The 12,340-nt window shown below is 48.6% G+C and overlaps 1 protein-coding gene across 3 annotated transcripts in view; it reads left to right on the forward strand.

Annotated features, from left to right (window-relative positions):
• Positions 1 to 8,903: 8,903 nt before the first annotated feature.
• The window catches only part of Farp1 (FERM, ARH/RhoGEF and pleckstrin domain protein 1), a 237,565-nt gene continuing 234,128 nt past the window's right edge, over positions 8,904 to 12,340 (forward strand). For 2 of the 3 annotated variants that reach the window (XM_021203293.2, XM_029541598.1), the window contains exon 1: positions 9,576 to 9,626. The gene's annotated coding sequence lies outside the window, so the exon portion shown is untranslated. Of the gene's footprint in view, positions 9,033 to 9,575; positions 9,627 to 12,340 lie in introns of those variants that run through there. The other variant, XM_029541596.1, reaches the window with a different exon arrangement.

The raw sequence follows: 12,340 nt of genomic DNA on the forward strand, positions 1-12,340 counted from the left end.
ATAGGGCAGGGTCAAGCACCTCACTGCCTCCCCGTGATCCAACCATCAGCTCTTTTTCACAGGTCATCCTTGGAAAGGAACTTATCTTGACTATTGGCATAGTTTGTGTATTTGTATACCAGTAATTGAATATGCATACGTGTCCTTACACTGGCGCTAAAGCACGTTTCTATTATATGTTTCGAGATAGGGTCTCAGTGTAGTCTTGGTTGGCCTGGAATTCTTTATGTAGACCAAGCTGGCCTCAGACTTGTAGAAATCTCCCTGCCTCTGCCTGCAAAGTGATGGGATTAAAGGTGTGCACTACCATATTGGGCCCTGTTAACTTTTAACTGTGATGTGTATGTGTGTATGCATATATAATATAATGTAACATAAAATTTAGCATCTTAACCATTTTGTTGGTTTTGTTTTTTCCGAGACAGGGTCTGACTGTGCATCCCTGGCTGTCTAAAATTGACTCTGTGAGCCGGGATGGCCTCAGACCTGCCTCTGTCTCCTGAGTGCTGGGATTAAAGGTGTGCGCCGCCACTGCCTGACAGTTCAATTTTTAATTTTTAAATATTCATCTTTATCTCTCTCTCTCTCTCTCTCTCTCTCTCTCTCTCTCTCTCTCTCTGTGTGTGTGTGTGTGTATGCTTGTGCACATGTGCGCATGCATATATAAATACAGGTACCAACGGTGGTCAGAGGTGTCAGATCCTCAGGGACTACAGTTACAGGAATGTGTGAACTCTCTGATGTAAATCCTGGGAACAAAACTTGGGTCCCCTGAAAAAGCAGTAAGCACTCTTAACCAACAGGCCATCCCTCCAGCCCCTATTTTTAATGTTTTAAGGAAGTAGTTTATAAGCCTCTGAAGATGAGCTACTTGTCACATCTATTTCTTTCCTTTTCTATATCTTTGTCAATAGTTACAATAGTTTTAGCCATGTTAGTGGATATGAACGAGTTGAATGAATACAAACAAAACTGTGTATGTTTATAGGGTCTCTTGTGCTCTACACATACACACACACATACATACACATACACACATACATACACACAAACACACATACATGCACACACATATGCACACACATACATAAACATACACATACATCTACATACACACAAACATACATACATGCACACACATATCCATACACACACACACACACACACACATATAGATACACACACAACACACACACATAGACACACACCCAGGAGGTTGTGTGTGGGTGAGAGAGTGAGTCTGTCCCAATTTGAGTGACATATCTATTACCTCAAGTTTTTATTATTTCTTTAAGGTAAAAATATTTAACCTCTTCTATTAAAAAAATTCAGTATAGTACAAGTTGCTACAACTATTGCACTATTCAATAGCTTATCACATGACCACCCAACCTTCCTCTACCACCTGGCTCTCACTGCCCCTGCTCCAGGCTCTGGAAACCCCGTTCTGTTCTCTACCTCTCAGAAATCAACTTGTTACAATTCCACAGCAGTGAGGTCATGCGGCTGCTGCCAAGCCAGAAAGCCGTGCACTTCTGAACAATGAAAACACTCCAAGTTCCTATCAAGAATGGTGGACTGTCTCCTGAAGGACATTATGGGCCAGCTTCTGAAGGACTGCAGCCTACAGCTTTCTTATGTGATCTACCTAAATTTCTCATGGCGCTCAAGTAGGGAAAGTAAAGTTCTTACTGTCTTTAAAGGTTAGTAATTTTATTTTTTAAGAACTTCCCGCACTAGCAGTGTGTCTACAACACTCCTATCCTTCTCTTCTCCTCCAGCGCCTCCCAGTTCACTCCTAAACCCATGATCTCTTCATTATTATTACGCGTATGCACATATGTGAATGTACACACACACACACACACACACACACACACACACATGTGTATATAATGCACTGAGCCGTCTAACTGTATGTAAAGATGCCCATGATGACCACTTTGGGTTGGAACCTACATGGGAGCTCACCTGATGCCCCCTCTCTCTGCAGGCATCGGCCAGCTGTGGTTCTTCATCTAGGGGTGCCACCATGTGGAATTCCCCCCCCCCACGCACAATGCACATTGTTATGTCAATATTATGCTGGTCTTGCCCAGGCAGCCATACTGCTGAGTGCTCATGTGTGCAGTATCCCTGTCTACTAGTTTGGTGCCCTGGCTCTTACAATCTTTCTGTTCCCTCTTCTGTGATGTTCTCTGAGCTTGAGCAGGGGACACGGGGGGGGGGTTGCTTTGCAGAGTTCTCAGTTGGTCACTCCACAGTCCCTCACTCTCTGCATTATGACCAGGTGTAGATCTCCGAAATAGCCCCCATCTGTTGCAAAAAGCTGTTTCTTTGATGAGGGGTGAGAGCCACACTTACCTGTGTCTTGTTACCCCATTCTGTCCTCAATCCTAGGAACGTGAAATTATATTTCCATCTGTTCGGGATCTCTGGAGAATGGGGCTAAGAGAATGACCTCTGAAACTCAACTCCTGGGTTGGAATCCCCCTTTCTGCCAATTAATTAGCTGTGTGACCCTGGGTAAGCCACTTAGCCTCTCTGTGTTCCAAATCCTTTTGTGGTAAAACAGGATTATACTATAGCTCCAGTTTCATAGGGTGACATGTCAGCCAAACAAGTTAGTATTTAGTAAGGCAACAGTAGTTAAGCCTGCTTTAATAGTTCTAAGTAGAAAGGAAGAAAATCTGAGAGTTGAGGTTAAAGGTTACAACTTGAAGAAGATTCTAACCAAAATTGTAATAGTATTATTAAGACTGGAATTCATTTGGAAAGACAAAGACTAGTCACAAAGTCTCAGCAAAACCTTTATCACACAGTAAAATACACTATGACGTTAGAAACAGAATCGCTTTGGTATTGGACAGAAGCAGGCAACTCAAAGCATAAGAATGTTGACTGCAATATAAGGTACAGTAGCCAATTTAATGTTTAAAATCACATTTATAGATTCATTGTGTGTGAACATGTGTGTGAACATTTGTGTGGGCATGTACATGCCAGAGCACACGCTAAGGTCAGAGGACAACTTGTGGGAGTTGGTTCTCTGCTTCCCTCACGTGCGGCCAGGTTCTGAACATAGGTGACAGTCTTGGCCGTGAGCGCCTCTGACCTGTTGAGTCTTCTTGCTGGCATCATGTTCAATGTGGGTTATTCAGATGGTATCTACATAGCCATATGGGGGAAAAGAAAAGTTGGAGCCACATCTTATTTCTCATGCCAAAATAAACACCATACAGATCAACAAGAAAGTATGAGGTTAACACTGCTGAAGTGGGAAACCATGTTGTTGTTTTTTTTTTAAAAAAGCTTTGAGTGGATGGTGAAGGGATTTTTCCAGTAAAAACAAAAAACAAAACAAAACAAAAACAAAAAAAACAAAAAACTATGACATTCTAAAGGGGGAGAATTTGCTACACAAAGTATCGTAAACCAAACAAAACCAGAGAAATATATTCACTGCAGTGCAGGAATGTGTTAGAACCTCAAAGATACTATGAACTGGACAATAAAAAGGAAAAGAAAGAGAAAGGACCAGCAACCCAGTAAATGGCAGAATGAGGGGGATGTGAGAGACAACCCGGGTGAACGAGGAACTGGTGTGGTAGCATAGGCCTTTAGTCCCCAGACCCAGGAAGCAGAGACAGGTGCATCTCTCTGAGTTCTAAGGCAGCCTGCTCTATAAAGTGAGTCTCTCTCTCTCTCTCTCTCTCTCTCTCTCTCTCTCTATATATATATATATATATATATATATATATATATATACACACATATATATATGAAATAAATAAAAAGAAAGGTGAATATACAGTTATAAAATAATGGCATTGTTTTCTCTATATCAGTGACAAGCACTGGCAACCACTGTGGAGCTGCTATGAGGTTCTGTTTATTCTGTCTGCATTTCTGAGTCTTGACTCAGAAGAGCATAAGCCTCCCCTTTCTTCTCTGTCTGTCTTTGAGACGCACTGGCCAGAGCCTAAGTGTGCTTGCTCCAGGACTTTGTGCTCCTTCCCCTTCTCTGAAGCCTTCCTTGTTATGAAGGACGCAGCTTTCTCTCTTCCTCTTCGCCATCCACCTCTGGGAAGCTGCTGAGATTTATAGCTGGTCTGTCCTATGGTTTTCTTTTAAACCTTAATAAAAATTTTCCCCAACACCTTTTTAATGATTAGATTTAATGGTTTGCCATGGGGAATGCAGAGGCAGCTCAGTGGCTATGAGTTTTATCGATCATGAGGACTAGACCACACAACACACTGGATGCCCTGTGAGATGCCTGTCAATCCAGCTCTGAGAGATCTGACACCTCTTCTGCCTGACCTCTACCTCAAAGGTTTGTGTACTGGCTGGTTTTGTCTGTCAACTTGACACAAGCTGGAGTTATCACAGAGAAAGGAGCTTCAGGTGGGGAAATGCCTACATGAGATCCAGCTGTAAGGCATTTTCTCAATTAGTGATCAAGGGGGGAGGTCCCCTTGTGAATGGTGCCATCCCTGGGCTGGTAGTCTTGGGTTCTATAAGAGAGCAGGCTGAACAAGCCAGGGGAAGCAAGCCAGTAAGTAACATCCCTCCATGGCCTCTGCATCAGCTCCTGCTTCCTGACCTGCTTAAGTTCCAGTCCTGACTTCCTTTGGTGATGAGCAGTGTGGAAGTGTAAGCTGAATAAACCCTTTCCTCCCCAACTTGCTCCTTGGTCATGATGTTTTGTGCAGGAATAGAAACCCTGACTAAGACAGTTTGTATACACACTCGTGTACACATACATAAGCAAAATAAACTTAGAAGAAACGCTTGCCATACCATCTCTGGACATCTGTTGTTTCATGGCAGGCATGCAGAGCTTAACGATCAAAACACACACTTTACCTGGATGCTATGCGTGGCGGTGTGTGTGAGAACGGACTCTATAGGCTCATGCATTTGAATTCTTGGTTCTGAGTTGGTGGAACTGCTTGGGAAGGATTAGGAGGTGTGGCCTTGGGTAACTTTTGAGTTTTCAAGAGCTCCTGCCATGCCCAGTTAGCCTTCTCTGCCTCATGCTCGTGTCGGTCAAGATGTGAGCTCTCGGCCACTACTCCAGTGCCACGCCTGCCTGATATCATCTTCTCTTACAGCATGGCCATGGCTCCATTCCTCTGAAACCACGAGCCCCCAATACTCCTTTTATTTATACATTGCTTTAGCCATAACATCTTCTCCAGCGCAGCAACAGAAAAGTAACTGAACCATGAATGGGAATTTGGGCAGGGCGCTGCTGGGATGTTTCTCTGTATGTGGAACTGCATAAGCTGGAAGGATACAGAAGGCTGGGCCGGCTGTGGGCCTGGAGAACAGGGACAACAGGGCAAGGCTTTGCTGAAATGTCTGTCTCCTTCCATCCTGCCCATGGGCCAGGGTGAGTGAACCGTGGGCTCCCAGCACTGTTGCTGAGAGCACCTCCGACTTGCTTGAGCACGGCAGTCTAGGGCGGGTTGTGACTTTTGACACAGAGCATGCCTCCTGATAGAGACCGTGCTGAGAACAGGCTAGAAGCCAAAGCCACGTGATCTTCCTGAGTTGACCATAAAGGTCTCGCGGCACCAATTCTACTGTTCTCTGTTGATGGAAAGAGTCACAGCTTGCCCATCTTCAAAGAGCAAATCAGTGATGGAATGTGAAATGATTTGTGGCCATGTTTTAGATCTTCAGAGAGGAAGGACACATGACTGGAATCTCTCTGGAGTGGAGCTTCACAGCCCCTAACAAAGATGTCCCACAGACACTCCTTTGATGCCTGGTTTCTACACTCCCACCCCGCTTTTTGACTTTTACCCAACTCAGGCCTGTTAGGGACATCAATTCCTCTTCTCCAGTCTGTAACTCTCCCTGCAGGAGAGTCAAGGCCTCACCACCTCATCCCTCCAGTTCTCCAACCCCAGGTGCCCACAGGATGTCAGTTGCTTTCTTTGCAACTCAGCTTCCCTGGGTTGATGAAGGAGGTACTAACAGCATCACCACAGACGGGTGGGTTCCAGAACGGGGTGACACTTGCATAGCGGGCTGCTGAAATTAAATTTAGTTCCAACCCTCAAATGTGCTGCCAGGTAGACACAGAGACTCAAATTCTTCGACGCTGTGCGACTTTGAACGTTGAACACTCTTAGTCCTAACACACTATGTGATAGCTATCTACTGCAAAGCTAGTCACTCCCAACACAGCAGATTCTTCCTCTCACAGTTTTAAGGGTTAAGAATGTAGGAATTGCTTAGTTGAGTTCCCTGGTTCTGTAGTTATTACAAGGCTTGCTTGCAACAGCCCCTCGATTGGCTCACTCATAAGAATTATGACGGGACTCAATGATTCAAGAGCCATTGGGTCAAATTCTCAAGTCCTTATGAGCTCCTGGCAGAAAACGTCCCTTCTTTCTGAAGCTCCTTTCTCTGTGATAACTCCAGTCTGTGTCAAGTTGACACAAAACTAGCCAGTTTACCTGGCTACTTTAATGTCAGCTTGACACAAGCTGAGGTCCTCTGAAAGGAGGGAAGCTCAACTGAGAAAATGCTTCCGTAAGATCAGGCTGTAAGGCATTTTCTTAATTAGTAATTGATGTGGGAGGGCCCAGCTCATTGTGGATGGTGTTATCCCTGGGCTAGTGATCCGGGGTTCTATAAGAAAGCAGGCTGAGCAAGCCATGGGGAGCAAGCCAGTAAACAGAATCCCTCCCTGGCCTCTGCATCAGCTCCTGACTTCAGGCTTCTGCCCTGTTTGAACTCCTGTCCTGACTTCCTTCAGGGATGGACTATGATGTGGAAGTAGAAACCAAGTAAACGATTTCCTCCCCAACTTCCTTTTGGTCCTGGTGTTTTATTACAGCAATAACTAGGGCAGTCACATATACTGTAACCTAACCACAGAAGTGACCTCTTGACTCTCCCCTTTGCAACAGCAGCGAGTCACTGTGGCCTGGTCACACTGAAGGCCAGGGTATCTGCAGGATGTGTAATATCATGCATAAATCAGAACTTGCCTCCACAGCTGCTTCAGGCAGACAGTCTTCCTTCCCCAGGGCCTGGCTGCAGGCGCCTCAGGTACTGACAGAGCACGCTGTCCAGGAAGAGCTCAGTCCCAAAGCTAGAGATTCCCCTGACCAAAGAATGGTAACATTTGCTGGGAAGTAGATGGTAACTACGGAAAAATAGTTTGTCTTCAAAGTAACGCATGAGTTCTTTGTAGTAAAGATTTGTGCAATACACTTTTAAAGATATTTTGTCTGATTGTTTTGTGTGCATGTATGTGTATGCACCACATGCATGAGTGATGCCGGTGGAGGCCGGAAGGTTTTGCAAACCCTGAAATTGGAGTTATGGGTAGCTGTGTGTCAACATACGGATGCTGGGAACCGAACCTGTATCTTCTGAAAGAGCAGCAAGTGCTCTTAACTGCTGGGCCAACTGTTCACCACTTCCAGGCCCCCCTCCATTTATATAAGGCCAGGATATTTCAGGAAGTCTAAAAATGGATGGAAAAACTACCTCGAGAAGTGATACTGGGAATGTTTGTTCAGTACCATTCTGCACTGCCTTTCTTTTATGTATTCACAGGATTGATCTGCAATTGTGTGTGTGTGTAACATATATATATATATATATATATATATATAGAGAGAGAGAGAGAGAGAGAGAGAGAGAGAGTCAGATAGACAGACAGACAGACAGACAGACAGACCAGGGTCTTATTATTTAGGTCAAGCTGGTATGAAACTGACTATAGTGACCAGGCTATACTCAAACTCACAGAGACCTGGCCGCTTCTGCCTTGGTAGTGCTAAGATCAGGGCACATCCACCATACCCACCGTTTCTGTTTTAAAAGATTTATTTATGTGTACATGCAGACTGAAATCCTAACGCTTAAGAGGTAGAGGCATGAAGACCAGCCTGGGCTACTCGAGAAGACTTTCTGGGGAGGAGTGGGGGAGGAATTTAAAATCGAGTGCTGTTGTTTTGGTGGCAGTTTGACCACTACATTTAAGAAAATTACTGGCTGAAAATAGCTCAGCCATACTTGTAAAGCCACACACAGTTTGCCCACAGAGCCAGCTTCCAACCCACCCATGATTCTCTCCAACAAATGGCCCAAGGCTTGTCTGGTTCTCCAGAGCCCAGAGGGATTTGTGCAGCATGAAAGAAAGGGCCTCAGCCCTCAGCAGACTGCTTTGGACTCCCGTGACTTACAGGTCCCTCTCTGATAATCAAGCTTTAATGTCTTAAGCCTCCCTGCCCACGGAGACAATTTCATTTGGTTAAGCTCAGTTGTACTCAGTAGTAGTTGCGACTAAGGTCAGTGAACTCCTCCAGGGCGGAAAATGACCAGAATCTGAGCCAAATTGGCTCTAGGGGCGGGTCACACTAGCCTCTGGATCCGGCAGAACAAGGCTTTCCTGTGTGCCATATGGTCAGCGGCCCAAGACCTTTCCCATCCAGAGACAGGGAAGGAAAAATGGCACCTAGTGGGTGGGGATAGTGATTGAAAGTCACCTAGCATCGTGGGTGTTCTGATCATGAATCTTCCCACTATATCACCAAGTTCTGGAAAAAAAAAAACAAAAACGGGATCAAACAACTGCAAGTCATTCTAAACCTCGCCACACTTCGCGGGGCATTCTGTTGTCCCTGGTCGGAGGGAGGTGAGGGTGGGCACTGTCCTGGGATTAGCTCAGGTAGTGGACACTGCGCCCAAGCAGCACCAGTGGTGGCACCTGTGTCTCTGGCATTGAATACCGCGCCGCTTAGGGTGTGCCGGAAGCCCGCGCTAGTGGCCTGGGGGGGGGGGGGGAATTCGTGGGTCTCTGTAAAACGCTTTCCACGTGATGGCGTAGCCTTCTTTCAGGCTTCCAAAGGCGACCTGCGGAGTCAGTGCCACGAATCTCCCTACGGGCCTCCGCATCTCGCTGGACACCAGGGACTAGCGCTCGCGTCTCCGCGGTGGTGCTTCTTCCCGCTCTCGGCTTGGTGTTGCAGATCAGACACCGCCTCTGGCCGCACGCCCAAGTAAGGCACAGCTCCAGGGTGGCGCGGCCCTGCCCACGGTCCACCTTTCTGCGCACCTGCCTCCGGGGCGGGGCGGAGCGGGGCGGGGCCGCTGTGCGGGCGCAGGTCATCGCTCGGACGCTGGAGGGGGCTGTGGCTCTCCGCCTTCCCCAGGCTGTGCCCAGGCTCCCCCTGCCGAGGGCTCGGCCCAGGCCCTGGGAGGGGCAGTGGTGGCCCGCATTTCCCGCTCACCAGCCTTGGAGGCGGCTGGTCCCGGCGCGGGCGCAGCGGCTGCGGGGAGCGGGGAGTCGGGCGAAGGTGCGGGGCGGGGACGCGGCCACCGCCCGTTCTGCGCCGCTCCTCCCCACGCGAGTGGCGCTCGGGCCGGGCGTCGAGGCGGCCGTGGCGACCCGGAGCGCGCTCCCCACCCACCCCGCCTGCTCCGCCCTCCCCTCCGCCCCGCGCCACCTTTGATGGCTCGGACCTCGGCCGGCCGCCGCCTGCCTAGCTCGCGCGCTCACCGCCCGCCGCCCGCGGGGACCCCTCGTTCGCCGCCGCCGCGCCTTCGCCAGCCCTGCAGCCCGCAGCCCGCAGCCCGGACCCGGAGCCGCCGAGGTAGGAGGCGTGCGGCGAACAATGACCGCGGCGGGAGGGCGGCCGCCGGGGTGGACCGGGCCGCGGCGGCAACTTGTGCGAGTCCCTGTGCCCGCGGCCCTGAGCGCGGGCCGAGCTGGCTGCAGAGTCCAGGGGAACGGTTCTATTTGTAGCCGGCGGCCGCAGGCCCCGCAACAATAGCAGGAGCCGCAGTTCCTCGGGCACCCGAGGAGCTCACCTCCGCGGACCTGGGCTGCCGGGCTCTGAGCTCGTGGGTTCCCCCCAGCTTAGCTTCCTCTCCTCGGGCGCCCCTCCCCCGCTTCCTCCCATCCCACCCTGCCGGGTGACAGCGCCCCCGACGCCTCTTCCGGACCTCAGGCTGCAATCTCGGCTCTGGAGGTCGGTTCCCCGGCCGCACGGGTGCCACCGTGCCGCCGGGTCACTGCATCTCGCCCACGGGCGGCGAGAGCCTCCCGGTGGGTGACAAAGAGGAACACGCCCTCTTAAGTTAGATCTTGTTTCTCTTTGCTCTCTGCCTTATGGAGGGGAAAGTTTCCCCCCTCCCTTTTTAAAGCACAGGATATATATTATTATTTGTGTGGGGGGGGCAGTTCAGAACTTTTGATTGTTATTTTTACGATTTAAGTTCGGGAAACTTTAGCCTTGTGATCCATCCGGATCCCCGTGAGTAACGCCTTAGACCTAGGGGTCGTGGAGGAGTACCAGATTCCTTGATGGGACCCGGAAACCAACGGCTGGCGGAGATTTTCTAGAGTCCCCTAGAAAATAGGGAGGTAGGACTCACAAAGGAACGAGGTTTGAGACGTGCTGGTGAAGATGTGGGAGCGAATAGCTGCCTCTCATCTGGAACAGTTTACCAGGCTCAGCCTCTCCCCCCCCCCCCCGGAGTTCGGTGGCCTCCGGCTGTTTGATTTATTTTTGTTTCAGCTTTCCTCTGTGCTAGTTTACTGCGTTTGACAACCTTAGCCCTGGCCCCTGCCCATGGTTACCCCCCCAGACTTCCAACTCCTCCCTTAGTAGGCAGCGTTTTCTGACCATAACCTCGACCCAGCGATGGGCCATGTTTAATGTGCTTTGCACGTGGGGACTTGGCCAAGCCCACTTCAGAACATTCCCCTAGCGTTGTCTTGCTTCTCTTTTTCTATCTGAACAAGGAATGGAGGAAGAGGGGGAAAGCCTTTTGGATTCTGAAAGCTTTAGTTGAGGAGTTGCCTTTAAAAATTGGTTTGGTGTTTTTAAGGCTAAGGTGGGGCCCTTCTCAAATCCCTGTTGTCTTCCCCTCAGCCCCACATTTGTTGCTGGCATCTTAGGCTCAGCTTTTCAGGTGGGTGGGTCCCTGACAATGCACGTCTTCCGTGGGCCTGGCATCCACACAGCCCACTTTATATTCTTGCAGCATGGGTCTGCAGCAAGACACTAATATTGGACCTTCTCCAAGCACAACGAGAGGTTTGTGGTTTAGTCTGCCTGGCTAATAGCTCCGCTTCTGGGTAAAGTACATAGAAGCATTATTGGGCAGTGACTGGTCTCCTGGGGGAGTCGGTGGTGTAGATAGTGAGCAGATGTCTGCCAAACCCACAGGAAGCTAGAAATACTTGGTCATTGATGAGGTAACTACCTCCTCATGGTGTGTGTGTGTGTGTGTGTATGCATGCAGAACTGTAGTGTGCTCCTCTGACTTGGGATATGCTATTAAGATTTAGGAGCTGTATAAGTTGGGATCCTTCTGAAGTTAGGTATAGGATGCAAACATCCGCTTCTCCACCCCACTTCCTTCTGTGATAGGATCTTAGAGTGTATCCCTGACTGGTTTAACTGGGGCTCTTCCGGTCTCAGTCACCCCGAATGCCAGGATTATAGATAGGTGTGCATATGATGTCTATTTTTAGTGTACTACACTGATATTCTCTTATTGGACATTGATATTAGGATATTCTTTTGGGACAATTTTTGTCTTGTTTTTCATTACATTATCCAAGGGAAAAATATTTAAAGATGAAGATTAAAAGTAATATTGAAAAGGACAAGGAGGTATGGGGCCCATATAATCCCAGTGTCCTGGAGGCAGAAGGAGGGGCCTCATAAATTCAAGGCCAGCCCTTCACTCCAATCTCAATAACAGAAAGGTGGCGGGGGTGATGCCTAGTAGTTAAATTCACTTGGGAAAATGAGTGGATGTTGGAGAACTCTAGATAGGAAAAAGAGAACCCGAATTTTTGCATGCTAGTTTTACTTTGGAAAACTAGCCTGGTAATATTCTAAGAGGATCAAGAAAATTGTGACTTTGTAGACTTAATGTTTCCCTGGCAGGATGCACTGGTCATCTTAAACCAATCTTTTGCGACTGGCTTTGCTTGCTGCAGAGAGTGGTTGAGCATTTGTGAGAACTCCCCTCTAAAAGAAGATGCTACAGTACAGAGAGGCCTCCACAGCCCTGTCAGAGTACTGGGAGTCCTCTTTCCCAGGACTGGCAGGGATTCCCTGTATTGGTGCCTTGCCTGGTGAAAAGGAGCTGTAAGCTCACTTGGTGGAGTGTTCATCCTGTGTTCTGTCCCTAGCCTCCAGTAAACCAGGTGTGGTGGCTAATGCCTGTAATACTGGTCCTCCAGAGGAGGATCAGGTGGTCAAGGTCACCTTTGGTTATACTTGCATAATGAGTTTGAGGCCAGCTGGGATTACACACACACACACACACACACACACACACACACACA

Source organism: Mus pahari, chromosome 8 (genome assembly GCF_900095145.1).
Source record: "Mus pahari chromosome 8, PAHARI_EIJ_v1.1, whole genome shotgun sequence".
Taxonomy (NCBI): domain Eukaryota; kingdom Metazoa; phylum Chordata; class Mammalia; order Rodentia; family Muridae; genus Mus; species Mus pahari.